Source organism: Pseudorca crassidens, chromosome 6, assembly GCF_039906515.1.
Source record: "Pseudorca crassidens isolate mPseCra1 chromosome 6, mPseCra1.hap1, whole genome shotgun sequence".
NCBI classification, from domain to species: Eukaryota; Metazoa; Chordata; class Mammalia; order Artiodactyla; family Delphinidae; genus Pseudorca; species Pseudorca crassidens.
The window spans coordinates 85,258,158-85,279,341 of NC_090301.1; the positions used below are offsets into that span (position 1 = coordinate 85,258,158).

Genomic DNA, 21,184 nt, shown 5'->3' on the forward strand with positions numbered 1-21,184 from the left:
GTTAATGCTAACTTTAATTTGAATTTTTTATTAAACATTTTCTTTATCCTGGACAAAGAAACTAACTGTAGGTTATTAGCAAATTCTTCTTTTACAATTAGAAATTGTTTTAAGAGACCATAGCTATTGGGAAGAAATAAGTAAGTCATACACCCTCCAGGTACACACAAGTGGCTGTCATCTTTTCCAATTCATAACTACTGGAAGTCAAGTCTAAACTGAGCTTTAAAAAAGCACAAAAGCCAGAATTTAGTGGTCAATGCATTCAGATCAGCAAGGCTTCCTTAATTCACTGTTAAAATACAAATTCCACTCAAAGGACACTCTAATTATCAAATCCAAAGCCTGTTTAAAATAAAAGGACAAAAATGAAATCAAAACATAAAAACTCCACAGCTTTATTTAAGAAGTGCTATTTAAGCTATAAAGGATTTCCTGTTGTTCTTGTTTTAAATAATTGTATAGTATTCTTTTTGTTCTTGGGTTACTCTATATCCAAATAATCATGTATGTAAATGACTCAATACAACAGTGGATGCCACGGACAATGTAAACATTACTGTTTATCCAGAAGCATTATATGTTCATGTAAAAATGGCATTAAAAGCTTGTGGTCAGATCAAAAAACCACAACTGTAATTGTTTATTTATATAGCTCACCATTACTCTAGTGTAAGTTTACATTTTTTTTAAACTTCTAAACATTGCTGAGTTAGTCTTAGAAGAGTGAAAAATTCATCGTTCGCCTAAATGATTAAAGACAAACAACTTAGGTCTATGAATGCAGCAAGATGCTTTAATATGGAAATTATTTACTTTGCTCAAGCTTATAGTTTTCATTTTGATGCTGCCCTTGAAACTGCATGATAACAGGGCCATTCAGTGGAATTTCTGCATTTTTCTCTTTAGTTCAGGGCAGCTGGTTTCTTTCCTCTCTAAGCAGAAAGCTAAAGTATATTTATCACTCTAACAGTGACTCAAAACAAACAGGAAGTCTTCATCAGCCGGCTCCTGGGCATAGCTGATATTAGGTACTGGCAGAAAGGAAACAGAGACTTCATTCTGTGGGAGTCCGACAGAATGTACATGCAGATGCAGGCAATAACAAAGTTAGGGATGCTCCAAATGACCACCGTGTTCTCCCAAGATTAAGTGCTCTTGCAATGCTCGCCAGTTCTCAGAGTCTGCGAAAATTCCTCAGGAGTTTTCCTTTCCATTTCAGTTTGAAAGAGTAGTTTGAACTGGATACCACAAGCCTTAGAATCCTTGTGAACCTATGCGCCAAAGGAAACCTGGGAGGGAGCTATTCTGGGAGATTTGGCTTTGATCTGGTTGCTAGGAAAAAGCCCTGCTTTTGTCTGGAAGTACTCTGAATGGCTCCTTCAGTCAGAATGAGGCCTGCAGGTCACTGTCTGAATTAAGTGAAGAGGATTTTTTTAATGCTAAAAATGAAGTTGTCGCTGTGTGCCATAATAAAGCTGGAGAGAGCGAACCATGGTGCTGAGCAATGGCACTGGCTCTTTGCTACAGCTTAAACTCCAAGGTATACTGTGAAAATCACTGAAGCATCAAATATATGCAAATATTCCTCAGTGGCACATATGTTGCTAGAGACCTTCGCCTTCACCTTCCTTTTCAAATAAGACCTGTTTCAGATTCAAAGCCCACTTTGTTTTTATTAATATAAATGTTCACTATCAATTTTTTTATGTTATAAATAAAAAGGTCAAACATTCACACCTAACTTTTTGCAGCTAAGCCAAGTTCAGAATGGATTAAACTGCAAACTACTGATATTGATTCAAAAATTATTAGGCAATACACTTTCGGGGGGGTCCTTAAAATATTTTTTATACTTGTTGACTAATCTCCTTGTTTATAATAATGTTTATACCTTTGTATAAGGACTTTACAGCCATTATCAAATCTTCACAGATCCTGGTGAGGTAGAAAGGGAGCAAATCTTATCTCCATTCTACAGATGAGGAAACAGAGATTCAGGGAGGTTGAGTAACAAGCTCACCAGTGGCACATTTAAGTGGCACATTCTGTTCAAATGCAAAAATGACAGTAGGGCCCAGGCTTTGTTTTTCCAGGAATGGGGCTGAATTTTCATCTAGTCACTCATGTGTTCACCTATCTCCTTTAAGACAACTGTTTCTATAGTGACTGTACTCAATCTCCATACAACCTGTTGGAAAAATTGGCAGCAAACGAGCCCAAGTGAGGATCAAACCCCTGACCTTGTAACTATTGGCATCTGGTGCCAATGAACTGAGCCACAGACTGAAAACCTAAGTAGCCCAAAGCAGAACGGGACTGATCCAAAAAGTTCCATTGCTCCCCTTCTAAGTAATTCTGGAATAAGAAAGAAAGGGCTATTTTTCATGAACTTATCTAGTTCTGTTCTCTCAAGCTTGAAACATATTGTACACTCCAAGCAAGTTCTAAAATGTGAAATATAAATTAAAGAATAAGAGATAGCTAAGAGGTAAACTACATGAATGAAAATTTAAATACGGTAAGAAAAAAATGAAAAAGGGAAAAGTGTGCAGAGTCTGGGACCTTCAGGAACTCATCATCATTGTTGAGTGGTTCTTCACCTGTATTTGTATCTGTAGGTCTAGATGGTAAAGCTAAGGAAAGGTTAAAATGAAAGGGATACTTTTCAAAATAATGTTACACGTTTCTCTCTCTCTCTCTCTCTCTCTCTCTCTCTCTCTCTCCCCTCTATTTAGGTATAATAGACATCCTCTTTAAAAGAAAGTAAGGACCCTTATATGCAAGACTACTGGAGTGTTAACGAGATAGAGCCTGTATTAAACAGGTAATGGAGGATTATCTCCAGGAAAAAAAGCTGGGAAAACACCTATTATATCAGAACACCTTCTAGAAGTTTCAGAAGCAGGAAGGCAGCCTAACCTATCTTTTGGAATGCAAATTTCCCTGCAGAACTCAGGGGAAAAAACTCAGGAAGCCTAAAGCAGAAATCCCGGCCAAAAGACAAAACAGAAGTGTTTTCAGGGCTGTTTATCCTCTCTCAGTCTACCTGTTTACTTACTCAAATCTCTTTTCAAACTGCCTATACCATTGTAGGTCTGTGAATCGTGTATCTGTGAACACTGCAAAAATGTCCTTAATCCATCTCTGAAAGCCACAAAGCTGATCTAGGTTTTAGCATCAAATTGATGGATCCTGAACTCTCTCTGTCCAGAACTACTAGTATGCTGGGCCCAGCTCTGAATGTGGAAAGGAACCAAACTGCTTTCCTGGATCCATGAAACAACAATAGGCTAGCAGTACCAATTAGCTAGACCACACAATGGTTCTTCGGGCAATGACTAAGACCCCCTACTGAGTGGGACCCAAACCCTAGGGCTTACACTACCCTTACTTATTCACCACTGCCTTGTACAAATGTTCTAGCAACCCAGGAGAACTTGGCAATAATTTCTCAGTGTGTCACCATGGCTCAAGTTAAGCAAAAGCCAAAAATGAATTAGGTAAATATAGTAAGTTCAGGCACAAATTCAACAGGTGAATTTATTTGCAAATTACTCTTTTGATCCTTCTCCTTTAAGATTCTCTTTAGAGAGGTAAATATAGTAAGTTCAGGCACAAATTCAACAGGTGAATTTATTTGCAAATTACTCTTTTGATCCTTCTCCTTTAAGATTCTCTTTAGAGACATAGGAGAGAACTTTATCATTCTTAAAGTAAAGAAAAGCAGTACTTGATTTCAATATTTGGTGCACAGCCAATCATATAAAAATATTAATTAAAAAATCCCTTTTTGAAGTTATTATGCATTTATTGCAAGATTATCGATTTCCACAATGAGAATTTTACTGTTAGTAGTGGGTTGATGTGAGACAAATATTTTCCTGGAGATTTCTCTATCATTTAATTGAGTCACCTTATTCCTTCTGCCCCATTACACAACTGTTCCTGTTATTCTTTGAATTAATTTGTATAAAAGCCTTCTGCAAAAGCCATCTTTCTGGATCCACAACCTCCTCTCTGAGCATTTGTTAACACATTACATTATACTAAAGTGAATCCACCCACCAGAAATTAGACAATCTATCCTGTTTTAATATTTTTTGAAGGCTTACGAAGTGCTAATCATTAAAGCAGTGATTCCCAGCCCTGGTTTTGTGATAGCCTGGGGTATCTCCAATTACCTCATAGATCTTGAAAAAGCAAAATTCCAAAAATTTTTCAAAAGAAAATTAATTATTGTTTTATTTAATTTGAAATATAAATATCTGCCATTGGAGATAGAGTATGTCACAGTGGGACTTGATAGGCTGGAACATTGTAAAAAAAAAAAAAAACAACAAGCAACAATAGCCCATTGAAACTCCTCAAAGCTCAAAATCATGATGCCTTCCCCACCACAAAAAAAAAAAAAAAAAAGAAATGCTATTCTTACTCTTAGGAACTTGAATTCTAACACACACCTTATGAGAGGCACAGAAAGGAACTAGGACAAAACCCATTCCAGGACATTTCCTCCAAAAGAATACAAATAAGGTGTGTCAAACATTTTCTTGAATAAAATAAATACGATAATATCTAATAATACCATTGAACTATTATATGTGCCTAAATTACATTTATACTAAGAAATGAGAAAATCTCTGGAATAGGACCAGAATTGCTTTTTAATTGTCCATTAGAAAAAGCAAAGAATAAAATCGCCTGTAGTGATTTCCTTTTGAGATCATTCACCTTATTTTTAAAATTAAAAAATCAAAAACACATTGAGACGCATGGTGAGGCTGAGCAATAAAACCAAAGCAAACCGTCTCCTTTCCTCAGCTCAGGCTCTACAGCAAGCAGCTACAGCAAGCCCACAGTGCCAGCTTGAGACTGGCAAGGCAACTAGCACTGCACAAAACAAAATCTGAACTCCTCAGTTCCACGATTCCACGGAGGACATCTCTCTCTCTCCTCACCTTTCTTTCTTTTCTTCTGAATTGAGGTCTTTCTATTTAGGGATGTTCTTTCATTATGTGAGATGCCTCCTAAGCCAATGAAAAACAATGACAATTTTATTTTCACATGAAGATCCCTCTCCCAGGGCCATATTCCATGAATGAATGGCTTGTAGGACAGACCACTAATAATAAACTCCACCAACTGTGCCAACACAAGTGTAAGAAAAGCCCGGGGAAGCTAAGGCTGGCCAAAGGAATTCTACCATACCTGCAGCGGCTGACTCCTTCCAAGAAAGCTGTTGAGATTGCTTGCTTATTTGCCAGGAAGGTATTCCTTTTTTTAAAAGTAAAAATAAATAGCTCCTACAACCTCTTCCCTGTTTTGAAATCACTATTTCTAGTAGAAAATAAATTCGTAAACTTCATCTGTTAAGATACTGGAGAACTATACTGAACAAAACATACCAGTATTTGTTGAAGGAGCGATCCTATACTGGCTAGGAAAGGAACTGGGAACAAGGAGGTCATTTCCCATTCAAATTTAAATGTCACCATGAAATAGTGTCAAAAAATCAGACACATCAGGAGTGATTGCACATGTCACAAACTCATCTCATCTGACCTCCCCAACACTTGTACTGTGAGTGTTACTGTCACTGAATTGTCTGGATTCCAAAGAGCGTTCTGGCTGAGCTCTCACCCACCCTATGGATTAACTAAGACCTTTTTTCTTTCCCTTTAAATCTCAAGATTGTTTTCCCCCTGCAACACAAGAGGCTTTTAGTCCACCTACCCAACATCAATAAGCTGACATGCAAAGAAGAAAACAACTTGGTTAACTGTTGAAACAATATACTTTTTTTAAATCCACATGATTTATTACACAATTTAATTCATTTATTGGGTAAAACATAAGCTCTACCCATTACTCAAGCCATCCTCTCTCCCACTCTTTTCATTCATTCTTCATCCAGTTAACAAATATTTATTGAGCAACTACATTCAAAGCACTTTGCTGAGCACTGAGTTTGCAGCACTGGATAAGAAAAAGCAAGTCCTGTCCTCTGGAGCCAAAATTCTCCTGGAGAGAGTGGCCTGCTTCCTAACAAGTGTGGGAAGAAAACAGTCGTGGACATAATATTTCAGGTTGGTTGTCCCAGGAAGAGCTCTCTAAGGTTAGGATGTTTATTTGAGCTAATTTTCTGCTCGAAGAAAAAGCCAGTCAAAAAAAAAAAAGTAAAAATGTCCTACGGTGAGAATGAGCTTGGTCAGTCAAGAGACAGAAAGGAGGCAGGGAGGCTGAAGCATAATGAAAAACAAAATAAGGTGCGCCTGGAAATTTAAGGGACTTGGAGGCTGGAATCTGTTCTAAATGCAATAGGCAGCCTTTGGAGAATATTAAACAAGGAAGTGACTTGATCTGATTGAAGCTTTCCAACAGCAGAGTGTCAGCTCTCTGGGGAGTCTAATGAAGAATCAAAGCACAGAAGATTCAGGATATATTTTAGAGTCAGAGGAAGAAAAGGGATCAGAAATAACTGTCATGTTTTTACTTGAACAGCTGACTGTATGGTAAGCCATTAACTGAGATGGAGATGATTGGGAGGAATACTTCTATTCCTTCTCTCTTAGGTGCGAGAGGTGGAAATTCACCTATTCAGCTTTGTCCAGCAGCAGTCCTTGAAAGCATGAAAAACGGACTTTTATCAGCTTTCCTCATTTTTCTTATGTTCTAGAGTTCTATTTAAATCACAATATTCTAGGTTGCTGGCATGCTTTTCTACTCCACTCCCATCAACTTCAAATCCTAGTTTAAAATCCAACTCCTCTAAGAAAACTTTGCTGATTGAAACTCTCCACATGATGATTACTCCTTATTAATATCCATTCTTTCCATTTTTATTATAAATCGGTTGCCCTATTTTTGCTGTTGGATTTAGACCAGATTCCTTGGCCTTCTTTTCTTTTTCAGCCTCTAACTGCCCCACCTCCCAACTGCATCCTTTGCGTATCCCCAGTGCCCCACCGAACTCTGTGCTACCCAAGCCTGAGCTCTGCTCCCTCCACAACTGTTCTCTAACTGGCATTCCCTCCTCATATTTCTACCTGCCTCACAATCCAGCCAATCCTTTAAGACTCAGATCAAGAGACCTCTTTTCAAAAACCATTTTTGACCCCTCCCCAGTCAGAGGTGATTCCTCTCCCCCCATCCCCTAGGAGGCAGTGGAGTATAATGGCTAACATTTCCAGCTCTGGAGTCAGGCTCTCAGCTCACAGGCCCACCTCGGCCTTGTCTTAGCTGTGTTCCTTTGGGTAATTTATTAATATGTATAGTTCTCTACTACTTCATCTGGAAAGTTATAGGGTGGGGAGGGAGGAAGTAAGAGTACCTATAACTCATAAAATTGGCCTGAGGATTGAGATGACACACCTAAAACATATCATAAAGTCTGACACATAATAAGGACTCTTCAGTGTTAGATACTTTTGCTATTTTCATTTCAGCATTCTTCCGCTCTCCTGTAAAAATAACAATCTACTTTGTGTGTGGTTGTCTTTAACCCATCAGATTAAAAGCTCTCTGAGGATATAATGGTGCCTTTTTCATCTTTGTATTTAGTAGATATTTTATGAATATCTAGTGATAAATAAAGGCTGAACATAAAGTAAACAATTTTAAAGAGTTTCATTTCTTTTGCCCAAATGGATTGATTCTTCTTAAAGTAGAAATACTATCTTTTCGCTTATTTTAAAATTGCATATTGGCCAGTATGCACATATACTGTGTGTATATATATATGTATATACACACACTATATATGCTGTGTATATATATTATACAGTCTATATTTTCATTTGTTTTGAATTTTCTGAATTAAGAAACTCCAAAATAATCAATACTAGTAATGCATATATCATACTAAATCCACCAGTGATGCTGATTTTAAAAAGGAATACTATCTCTTCATTTATCCTAAACATAAGGAGTTATCCCAATGGGGCATCATTCCAACTCACAAAACTCTTCAGGCTTCTGAAGACCCAGCGTTAGCAGGAGGTTCTTATTAGTGACATGTGCCTTCTCATCAACAATCAACTAATATTTATTGGACAAAGCGTGGATGCAGCATACCATGCTGTGTGCTTTGTACACATTTTCGAAATATGAACACACTATCTCTGCTCTCTTACATGTCACGAAAGACAACACTCATGACCATAATAAATAATAAAAAACATACATATCTCTATAGGTATCTCATCTCATAGAAGAAGGAAAACCTTCAATAAGCAGGTAGGTCTTGACAGGCCTTGAAATATGACAAGGACAGTGTCTAGTGGAGAAATAAAGGGAAAGAATGTGGATTTGAAACTCAGTCAAGGGTCAGTTGTAGTTTACTTTCTTTTTAACTAAGTACGACATGCTAAAATAGGGATAAAATCTAGATTAAAAGATAAACTTGGAGTCTTTGCATCTTTCTTCACAAAGTACCACTTAAGCTAGAAAGGATTTCCCATAGTTTCTAGTAAACATAATGTTATTATATTCTTTGTTCCTAGATTATCTTATATCCCAATAATTATAGATGTGAATTACCCAACCCTGCCTAAAGAATGTCATTTTTCTCCAGTGATGAGCTGGTTTCAAAACTCCAGAATAATTATGCTTTAATATAATCCATTGTAGTTTTCTCTGGTTCATTTGCTTTTTTCTTTCTTCACCTTCCTGTCCTTCATTTCTTCCTTCTTTTCTTTCCTTTCTTCTTTTGAGTTTTTCAGCATTTGTGAATAATCTGGTCAACCTTCCAGCTAACAGTCTGTGTCTTCAGCCACTAGTCAGCAGCTAGACTCTATTCCACAGACTGAGTTATTTAACTGCACAAGTTCTTGTCTCCAATACACACTCTTCTTTTCTCGGTTGAGTTATAAAACATACTTTTTTCATCAACCTCTAAAAAAAAGTAACAAAGGCTCCATTCTTGCACACAAACTCAAGCATCCAGGATGATTTCTCATGTAGCATCCATTTAAACTCTCAGTATTTCCATGTTACAATCTAACTGCCTATGGCACATCCTGAATTCTGATAGAAACTTCTCCAATTCTATCTGTAAAATTCATCTCTCTTGATGTCTGACTGACAAACTACCTAAAGTACACTCAAACTGAAACAAGTGGCTAATAAAACCACTGAGATAACCATTCTCTGCTTGGATTCTTGATTTCTACATACTTCTTTATTCGTATCTAGTAGAGCCTCCATGGATTACACATTTGAATTAAATAAAATTTTGACCTATGTCTTTCTGCCTCCTACATTTTTTCTCTGCTCAGCTACTAATAGTTATTTTCCATTAGCATTCAAGTTAACTTAGTGGCAAAATCCATAATCTCAAATACAAAACTGTTCAGCTCTAACTGAAAGTAAAGGACATCTCCTAATTTTGTACCCCACATTTACACCTCAAAATCGTTGTAAGAAAACCACTCTTACCTTTCCTGTTTGTTTGTTTTTAATCTCCAGCCTCAACAAAACACCCTATGTTAAAATTGAGGACATTTATTTTAATTCATCGAAATTGGTCTTTGCCACTGCATTGTTTGCCTTTTTGCCACTGAAAAATTGGGACTTAGAGAGTAATGAGTGAGAGAGGGTTCTGGAAGGAAAAGACATTATTTGATCTAATAACATCATAATAATAGAGCTCTTTCCCCACACGCTTCAAAACTGGCTCAGAATTTAGGAAATGGAATGCAATTACTTTTTTAAGTGGGAATTTAAGTAGGAAGTTAAACAGTTTAACTACTTTATTTTTAAGTAGTAAGCTCCCACAGGGTGGATTTTGCTCTTTTTATTTACTGCTGAATCCCCATGTCTAGAACAGGTGCCTGCCACATGGTAGGGGTTAGCTCAATAGAAGTTAAATGAATGAGCTACTTTACCAAAAAAATGGTGAAACTTGTTTACTAGCTGTCAAAAGTAGGTTCCTTCATGCATAAAATAGCATCAACTGTGTAATTTGCCCCTACTTCCTCCTTTTGCAGAAAGCCAACAAAAGAACTGTAACTTTTTACCTAAGGATCAAAGGTGTCAACCTATTGGCTCATGCTCCTTTAAAGTCCTGGATAATAGTCTTTGGTTATTTTTAGATAATTTCTTTTGTTTCAGGCTTGAAAAGAAGTATTAACAAAGATCAAAAAATAAATCACTGATTCAGAGCAGGAAAATGCATATTAAGAAGTTCAAATTACAGTATGTGGAAGCTGTGAGCTAACCTTCCCAGAATACAAGTCAGATCTAGCTTTAGATACTAAAGTACTATATTGGTCTCACTTGGGACCCATCAACATAAAAGGAATGAAGAGAACTTGAAGAGTTTAAAGTCTGAAAAGGAAAGGAGAAAACAATTTAACAATTATAGAGTGACCCATACATTCTCAATACCTAAAACAATAAGCCAAGAGGTAGAAAAATACAAACTAAATTGTAATAATGGTTAACTCTAGGTTGGTGGGATTTTGAGTGAGTTTACTCTGACCCATAATTTTCCAAACATTCTACAATAAGTATGTAAGACTAGCAGAATCAGAAAGAAAATAATACACATACTTCTTAAACCAAGAAAAAAACCAAGGGTAAAATCATGTGATACATGAAGAAAAATTAAAGGATTAAGATTACAGTTGGCCCTCCATATCCGTGGGTTCTGCATCCATGGATTAGGAGGGCCTACTCTATTCTTTGTACTGAGTGTTTCGTATAAGGAACAAGAGCATCCTTGGAGTTTTGTTTTTTGTTTTTTTCTTGGGGGGGGAGGGTGTCCTAGAACCAATCCCTTGCAGAACCCAAGGGACAACTGTATATAGCCAACTAAGAGAAAGCACATTGGTGATTTTAACAGTCTTCACTGTTTAAAGCAGCCATTAACCTAAACCTACTGCAAAGCATATAGAATGGACTTATTTCTTGTTAAATAATTATATATATATACACACACATATGTGTATGCATAAATACACATACATACACAACATATACACACACACATACATACTGACAGGGAGTAAGATTCTTAGAGAAAGTGCAAAGGCACATAAACTATGTGAAAAAAGAAAAAGCGTCTATATAATTAGGATATCATTTAAGGCAGCAGCTCTTATACAGTGATGAGATGTGAAGATGGAGAACATGAACAAAGGTAAAGGAGTATGCCTTCCCAAGGGGACACTGAAGAATGTCAGGAAAAGGAGACATGTTTAAAGTAAAGGTTGAAATAGAATGCCTATTGTGCTGCAATCAAGGCATACCCTTGGAAGTGTCCAATGTGTGAACACACATTCTGGAGTAGAAAAATGTTTGAGAATTCCTAACCTACCATCTGCAAGGTGAAGGATTCTGGAGAGCCCAAGACAACATGGGAACAGGCAGTTTCACTTGCAGCGTCATTAGAAATGAAAGGTCTTGTCAAAAAGAAAGGACCCAAAATTAAGCTCAGTTTGTCTCACAAAGCTGACTGGAAGCTTTCCTGATATCTGTATATCTTGATCCGAAATTATCTGGTAGAATACAACCCAAAACCTAGTAACTTCCTTGACCCATTCTGTGGTCAAGGAGTTGTATTATTCTTAACAAAGCTGTCATTTGTAACCAGTTTCTTTCCAGTTGTCACAGAGATAGTAAATAAGAAATGAACAGTATTCACATAACAAAACGTGGCCTCTCTCAAGTGTCATAACCGTACCATAAAGAGGGATATCAAGAAAATATGCTCTCACTCAAAGGAATTGCTCTACTGGCAGAAATATCAGGAATGTTATCAAATGCCATGGTTAATTGGAGAGACACTTGGAGGATACGGGGTTTTCCAGGCTCTTGAAATCACATTGTATAGGTATCCATTTCCGTTTGACCTCACAACAATGACAATCACCAGGTATATCTAGGATTAAAATGGTTTGGGTCAATTCAAACTTTCACACCGGATCTGAACAAGGCAGATAGAAAACACAATCCAACCTAAACCATCCATTCAGGATAGGAGCCCCTTCCAGGCTCTCCAATTCCTCAGGCAGTGCTACAACTGAAAACACAGTCAAAGGAAGCATTCTACAAGAAATTCAACTGGCTTCATTCTTCAAAGAGGAGTAGTGAGGATTTACCCAGCACCTACTATGTGTTGGCAACTGTACTGAACATTTTACATCCACTATTTCTTTGGGTTCCTGAGACTGTCCAGTTCTTGCTACTCTCTCTAAAGTTAAATTTGGGGAAATTCAAAGGTCCCTGGAAGGCCCCCATCAGTAGTAGCCAGAGAGGTGTTTAGAGTAAGTCCAAGACTAACCTAGTCCCAGGCACTCAAAGAAGGCTACATAGTACAACTGGATGGAGAGGAGTGGAAAATTGTTGTATTATGGAAGGCCTGACGCCACCACCTTGCATCAGAGCAAATTCTGAAGGAGTTCCAAACCTGAATTATTCTCCTTAGGGTTATTAACTCACCCTATTTGGCTCTTATATACCTCACTCACTCATTCTCTCTCTCAGTTTCTATGCCCTCATGAGACAAAAAGGGTGCACAGAGTTGGTGAGAGGTGACAAAGATCAAAGGGCAGCATCACCCTGCTTGTTCCAAGGTGTTAGCCCTGGGACTCTACTGTTACTCTCACTTCCACCCACAACCCTTTTATTTTCTGATGTATATTGAACACTGACCAGAAAGCTTTCTCCATTCCCATGCCCTACTCTCTATCTCATCTCCCTTTCCACATCCTATTCCCTCTACCTACACGTACACACACACACACACACATTCTTACACACCTCCTTTTTGCTCTAAAGGGCTCTGAGTACTCATCAGAGAGAAAAGGAAACATTCAGACCTCACTGGCTATACACATGTACCCCAAGTCAAATTCTGACTTGGTTTGGGGGTGGTTTCAATTTATTAGTTTTATTAGTTTCACAGTCACTAGTCAATGCCATACAAGAATCAATTTCGAATACCCTTCCTTGAAACGGAGTTTTGACGGTCCTAGTTTAGGGCAGAGGCTAAAACTAGATAGCATTTTTTTACATCACTTTTGTGAATACAGCATGTTGGCAAAAGATTATTAAATAACTCTTGTTGCCAATTTCCCTTTGTTATCCACATCTCAGAAACCTGCACAACTCAGCTGCATGTAAAACGATGCAGAAGCATTTTGGTGCCAGCAGCGATGCACCCGTCAGGCAGAGGGCCACATGGGCACTGGAGAGGCCCCTCTTTAAAAGTCAGCATTCCCTCCCAAGTGTGTCCTTCCTATTCTCTAATGCTATTTAAAGCCACATAGGGCTCTCTTACTTCCATCTGAGTAGTAGGCTCTTCGCTCTGTTCCTCTTCTGGTCTGTACTGAAGAGATGTAAAGGGAAAAGCCTCAAAGGTGGGAAGTTATAAGTTTATGTGCAGCAACAAGGCAGCCATATCCTTCTGCTTTCCCCTGAAAATCAAGCATCACCTTATCGTTTCCTCACCAAGATTAACTCCTGCTTCCTGAAGAGTATTTCTGAGGTAGAAAGCAGAGGTGGTGAAAAAAGGGGGAGCTGAAAAGTCCAATCTGTCAAGCTCCATTTTAGAAGAAAGGAAAACTGAAAAGTGAGCGTATTTAACGTGAGCCATTTCCTGCACTCAGGAGGGAAGAAAGCGCGCAGCAACTGTGTGCTGGAGGAGATCCGCACTGGTGTTATCTCTGACCTGCAGCTTAGCCCCAGTGTCTCAGCTGCCAAAAAGCTCCCATTCAACGTTGTGCTGAGTTCATCAATGCTCCACGTGTCAGGATCCTAACAGGAAAAAGCAGGACAGACAGTCTCTCCATTCAACCGCCTGGGGACCCCATGACAACTAAAATCCCCTCGCAGACCGTCCATATCAACCTTCGGCAGGTCAGAGCACACAACCCCTTCAGAACCACAGGCTCAGGCCCACACCCTTTCCCCCTGTCAACATTGTCACTTTAAACAGAACATCGAGCCTTATCACGAAACCTGAAGTAAGTATGACAATTAAGATGGATTGCAAAGCCTGCTTGTGCTTCACAATTAACTATCGCTTGGCAGCGGGTTCCACACAACTGTTGGGGGGTATGGCAAGAACTTTATCCCTGCTTAGTGCTGCATTAGCATATTTAGTAGCCTGCAAGACATAATTCCTAAGACATGAACATATTTTTGTCTTTTTAAAAAATCTGCAATTAAGCTATAATATGTAGAAACTCTGCACCCGGCAATCAACGTGCAACCACCAAGATGGAGCTGGGGGAGAGGAGGGCAAGCGAGAGAAATGTTCCCCCAGTGCTGATAACACCCTGAACCAGTAACTGCTTCCAGTGTCATGGGTTAGCTAGAAAACTGTGGCTCCTTCCTGTCTGTGACAAATTTGGGGGTGGGGGGGAGGACTGGGGCTGCCCTGCTGATGGCATCAGGTGATTGCTTTGTTAGAGCACAGCTATGTGCTTTAAACCCACAGATGAAAAAAAAAAAAAACCAGACCCGAGCTGACCCTAGTGTTTCCTTAGCAAACTATGCTTTTTATCACAGAAAGTACTTTCTGATTCTCAATCTCTGAGTAATAAGCGATGCTCATAAAAATCACTTTTATTTGACAAGTGTGAGGGCTCTTCCTCAAGTTGTCCGTGATTTTCCCTTACTTGCTGGCCCATCTACCACACTGATGAAAAAGGATCAGGGAGCACTGTGCCAACCTTACCAAAAACACAAGCTGGGTACTGTCCTAACCTTCTCTAGTGCTTTCACCGTACACGCTTGGCCCTAGAGTCCAAGCAAGCTCCGGGTGGGGGCTGAGGAGAAAAAGAAACACAGCCAGATCTTTCTGAGACAGCAGGACTTTGTCTTTCTTGATATCTGGGTTGCAAGAAGGCAGGATATCCTGTCAAATATATTACAGCCATGAGACCCACCTTGTGACTTAAGACACTGAAGAAGCTGAGGAGCACAGAAAACACAGGTGTGTGTTTCTGGGAAAGAAACCTCACCCATTTACTCTTTTGTAAAAGACAGCATACACACACACACACACACACACACACATATACACAGGCACATGCACAGACACACGCATGCCCCCCCTTTAGGTGAGCAGCTCTCCAGTGGCATAAAAGCAAGCATATGAAAGTAACAAATGAGATTTAGCACACAAAGTCTTTTTTTACAAAACCAGAAGAGTAGCAGATTAAAGCACCTGGCAGTCTTGGCAAGCCAAAAGAAAATCTAAGCTGTGACGAAACAAAACAGGTGTACAGGTATAAAACTTTTGCTTTCCAATAATGCCCCTCTCTTCACTGGAATGCTTTGACAGGTGCAGAAGTTCAAGTTACAGTGGGGAAGTGGCAAATAAATACACAGTATTAGCGTCTGACGTGCTTGCTGAGCACCGGGGATGTTAATAACTGGCAAGGTACACTAATCTCTGATTGCAACATTTGGTTTACCTTAATCTGGAGGGACAGCTGTATTAAAGAGGGAATTATACTAATCAGTTCAAGGCCCTTGCATATAAAACTTCCCATTAGGCTTAAAGTACACCAGCTTATGCTCATTCTCTAGGAGCCTTACATCTGGTTCTGAATAAGGCTGCCTCTCATTTGCAAGGTACAAACTGAAAACAAGGGGGAGGGGGGCTGACAGTTGCTGGAGGATGGGTGATAGAAGAGTAAGCTACTAATTCTTTGAAATTTTTAACAGCACAAAACTAGCTTCTAGGCATCTTAATACTAAAAGGGGAAAAAAAAAAGCATGTGTTATCAACCCTAGGCCATTTTTTCCTGTTACCGGAGGTGACCAACATAAAATAAAATTGATGATGTCAGTCAAAAACAGCTAAGCACAAAGCTTGGCTTTGTTATCTTAAGTCAGAAGGTATGATAGGCCATGCCATATGGCTCTAATCCGCCTCTATCTCCCATCACCTAACAGGAAACCTTCATGTAGCATGACCTTATTTGGCTGGTTCCAGGTTAGGGCTGCCCAAAGGGGATTTTTCTGTTTCTACTATATCCAAGGTTTATGTTGATTTTTTTCTGAGCCCTGCAAACTATAAATCCGACTGATTACTCTGCACTCTTTTGCTTGACTGAGCCTTTACAATCAGACATCCCCGTTAACAATAAGCTCCTAATGAATCAAACATCTATGGCATTAGTTTCACCTAGCTGCCTCTTTCCCATGCACTGTGCTGCTTTGTCAGACCTGGTTTGATGAGAAAAGCTAGTGACACTTGCTGCACCTATTGATAAACAATTCAGTAATGAGGAGCATAACAAAAATTACCTAAAACAACCTGATTAAAAATGACAGGCAAGGCTTACTCCATTGCTCTATAGCGAAGGTAACTCTGGTCCTGCACTGGGAAAATAACGAGGTAAAATAAAATTTCCTTCTTTATCAAGGAGTTCACTTCTGAATGTGTGTTTATGAAGAGATTAAATTTTTCCAGTGAAGTTTTAAATTCTTTCAGATTATGTGATTATCAATAACATTAGGGACTCATAGAATTCAGGATGCTTGTCCTTCAACTTTCTGAGATGAACTCCCTGCTTGTTCTGCTTAAAGTTTCTGAATAATCAAACTAATATTGAGATCTTCACTTACTTTCTTAAATGTGAATTTAGTCATTGAGAAACTCATTCGTGCAAGTGCTAATCATTAGGTAAGTATAGTGTGGGCACAAAAAGAGAGATTCTAAGATACAAAAAAAATTTTGGAACAAAGTTGAAAAAACCTTCATGGACAAGATTATCTTCCTAAAAGGAATAACTTAACCTTACCATGGACATTGAAGTTTCTTTCATTGGGGTCACCCAGGGGACCTTTGCAACTTCAAAACAAGCTTATACCCAGGGGAGGCCAGGCTCTCGTGAAAGCTTGATTCAAAGACAGAAACGTGTGGGTTTTGCAATTGTGTGGCAGCATGTTGGGAGGGTTTCCATCAGTGCACAGATGCACTTGAAAATCAAATATGGACATGGGGAATGTTTTTTGGAGATGGAAAATGAGTGCTGATGACATGTTTATACTTCGCAGATGGATCCAGTACAGAACCATTTTTTGTAAAGAAACAATATCCACCATTTGCTAATTTTTTTTAAACAGCTACAAAATGGTGGCACAAAAAGTGAATATTCCCATCATACATACTCCACCTGTTCATTGGTCTTACAAATGTCTTCCATCCTGACTGTAATCAATGACTGTTGTAATCAATGACTGTTGTAGTCTTATTTTTTCTCAAATGTTATCCAAAAGAACATGAAAAAAGAAACACAATACACAAAGGCATTTGGAAGAGCAAAATGATTTGAAATTAATTTGCTACATATGAAAAACTTAGAAAATGACAAATGCTATTAAGTAACAAATGCCGAGTTAATCCTGAAAAAATGCATCTTCTTATTGGCATATTTTCTCCTTAAATGTGATATCAGAGCAATTTTTGAACATTTTCTACTTAGAGTCTAGAATTGTCTCCTGTATTCCTTCTTTTGGTCCCACCTTGGATCCCTTAGGTATTTGAACCTCTGGAAAACGCAAACACTTAGCATAGTATAAACACTAGTTGTTGCCTTATTACTGATACATTATAGTGATAGTTTATAGTTATAAATTATGATAACCTGGAAATGCACAATATGTATAGAATATGTATTTATAAGAAGATAATGTATTTATAAGAAGATAATCTAAAACATTTAACTACCAAAGAACATTATTAATGGCATTGTAAATCTGCTCAGTAGGAGATATCAGGATAATCAACTCAACTTATTGCCACCATCAATAATATTAACTTGCCATTTCAGGTATGAAATATTGATAAAAGTGACTCACCTCAAAGATGTAGAGACTGTAAAACAATGAAGAAGATGTGGATGTGAAATATAAAACCTAATAGTTTGATCATTTAAAATAAATTCTGAACACACTTTCAGACTTGAATGAGTATGTTTTTTCAAGTATTCCAAAAAACATATGACATACTGAAATTAATTTTTTCTTAGTTTTGGTCAGACAAATTAACTTTTCCTGATTTTTTTACCTTTCTTACCATCTATATTCAGAACCTACTGAATTCCACAGCTAACCTTTAGTCAATCATGTTTTTCTTCTAAGAATTAGTTTGAGGTTAAGAATTAGAAATAGAATATGAATCCCAGAAAACAGTCAAACAGCCTGAGACTGGATAATAAAATCTTGAGAATATATATAAATCGACATGTTCTTTCAACCCTGTTGTTTCTGGCAGTGTACCAAACATAAATCTGCAGTTCTACATTCTGTGATTCTAACACCTTGTTATCATCCTGGAACTAACAAAAGCCTGTGTACTCTTCTCTAAATAAAGCAAGTTTTCATTTTTATTGCTGGATTTTTGACACATGTGAATAAGGACAAAACATTTTATAAATTCTTAATTATTTTTTGCCTATCCATCAAAAAAAAGTTTTAGTCAAAGGCTTAATGTATTCTTAGAGTTCCACAGAAAATTTTATTTAGTACTCTATCTAAATTAAACTCATTGAACTTTGGAATAGTCAAGAAAAATGAAAGTATATCCTCCCAATTTTAGCACTTATTACATAGTTATGTTCTAATCATCATTCAACAAATGCATAGACCATAAAGATCTATGGAAAAAATTAAAATCATTTGTTTCAATTTCTTTATTTAAAATATTAGGAAAAGGAGGTCCGAGAGGCATTATCACTATTCAAGTTCACATAACTAGAGTATTCCTGGAAATCATGTTTTCTGAGGCTTGCTTTATTCTACCAAACCATTCTGTTTGCAAATTTTGTAATATTTAATTATAGTGGACTAATTTTATGTTATTAGTCATTTATTCACTAAGTACTATATTAAGTAGCATATTATACAATAATACAGTGTTTAGAGAACATCACGCTTAGAGAATAAGTGAATAATAAAATAAAATTAATAAAACAGATTCTTCCAATGCCTAAATTGTTGCCTGCATATAAATTCAACACCTGTTTAAGATCACTAGACTATTAGTCAATAAGTTAATTATGTGATAATACAATCAGGTCCCCACTGCCAAGCAGAAGTTATGTAAGGGTGCTACTTAACCAAAGAACAGCTTAAATATAGGGACCTTGTATGTTACTCTGGTCCCTGCCTGTCTGTTTAGCAGAGAGATCCAGGGACAGAACACTCACTGTAATCCTGATCATGCCACTTAACATTCATATACGGAAGAACCAGAGAGCTTTTCTACATCAAAGTCAATATTGATACGCAAGGTAGTCCAAAGGGCAACCTTTTAAAGCTTGAAGTTTATTATCCACTATTATCTTCCGGATATGCTTCCAAATGGGGAGAACAGTGAATATTCCCAAGTTAAGTCATCCTTACTTCACAGAGCTGAAGCAGTTTTCCTGAGCCCCAGATTTAAATGTGAGAAAGCATGGCTATCTCACAAGCATGTTGGACTAATTCCCAAAGGGATCATGGGTATCTGAATAGTAGCTGGTGGGAATCCATGGCTTGTCACCTCTATCCCTAATTTCTGGCAGTAGTCACAACTCTGCCAACAATTATAGGTGATATATGTGTAAGAAGACAATATGTTTCTCTCTGCTATGAAAGGGTATGCATTCATCAGACTGTCTTTAGTACAAAGAAGGGAATTCTTCCACCGATGAAAGTTAAAAGTCACAGATGTCTGCCTAATGATGATACTGAATACTTCTTAGTTCACATGTACATCTTTACAACTTAAGATATTTATCCAACACCTCCAAGCTGGCTGAGTGTTGTTAACCAAAGAACAGCTTAAATATAGGGACACTGAGTATCAGATATGGCTTTAGGCATATTGAAGTAAGATGCCCTGGACTTTCCTAAATTTGTTCTAAGAAATGTTCTGGATGGAGTCTGTTCCCACTGTTAGCATTAGTTATGTAAAGGTGTATGTGAGTCTAATTTTTCTAACTGGGTCAGTTGGCTAGTTTATGTTTATCCAGATATTAGCTGTAGTGATTCATATATCCTAATCCTAATTAGGATTCAGACATAGTAATTGGTATATAACTAAATATGTAATAATCATGTTCTTTTCTGTTATTTACATTATAATTATCCATTAAAATTCAGCCAATCAGAGAAATTCCCTGGTGGTCCAGAGGTTAGTACTCTGCGCTTTCACTGCTGAGGGCCCGGGTTCAATCCCTAGTTGGGGAACTAGGATCCCACAAGCTGGGGGGCATGGCAAAAAAAAAACAAATTCAGCCAATCAAAGTAACATAACCTGTAGGCAAGGAGAAGTTTGGTTCTCACGTAAAAAGAACTTTAAAAATATCTTTTGGGTAGAATTTTAGACATTTATACTCATGTTGAAGTTCCTTTAGTTTGTACTGAATTTGTCTTACAGTATTCCCATCCAGCATATTGAACGGCAGAATATTAGACTTCTTTTTACAGTCTTGAAATCCAATAGACAAAACTTACTTTTGCTTATTACCTAGCTCCCACTGCTGACCAAGGAAAGATCGAGTTACATCTGATGTTGTTATTTTTCATTGGTGTAGCTAATTCTGCCAGTGGTGATAACACTAGGACTGCAGTAGTTTCTACTTCCACTCTTCAGGGGCTACCAGTTTTTATAGTTACCTTAAGAAACCAACAGTAACCAGCAAAGCACAATGTCATCTTTTGCATATGCTCAGCTTTCTCATTCTATGAAACTAACAACGTCATGAAGGTTTTAGAAACTGTCATATAGTTGGACCCCTAACTGCATGGAAATTGGAAAAGAATTTGGAGTTCTATCAATAAAAAGTCAGGGAAAATTTGCATGGGTAAGCTCCTACCTCCACATCAAAGGACACAACAGGATTAATATGCGGGGTTTACAGAATTGATCCCAAAATGTAGTCAGCTCCTAAGGAGTTCAAAATTCTAATATTTATAAAATACATTATTTTGTCAAATAGGTAGTCAGACACAGAAGACCTGCCATGGGTTCTCATTCCCCTCCAGCTAAGTTGTACAAAAGGGTTACTAACTCTCCCACCCTTATCCAAGTGGAGAATAGATGTTGTGTGGCTTTTCTGTGGCCTCTCCTGTCTCCACAGAAAGTCATGTTTACTACATGTGACCTTTGCACTCTAACACTCCCAGACCTCTAATTATGTGCCTATTGTAACATCAGATGGAATCTTTTCACTTC

The 21,184-nt window shown here is 37.9% G+C and overlaps 1 long non-coding RNA gene across 1 annotated transcript in view; it reads right to left on the reverse strand.

Moving 5' to 3' along the window:
• LOC137226676 (uncharacterized) overlaps nucleotides 1-21,184 on the reverse strand; it is a 106,153-nt gene that overhangs the window by 25,664 nt on the left and 59,305 nt on the right. The window lies entirely within an intron of this gene.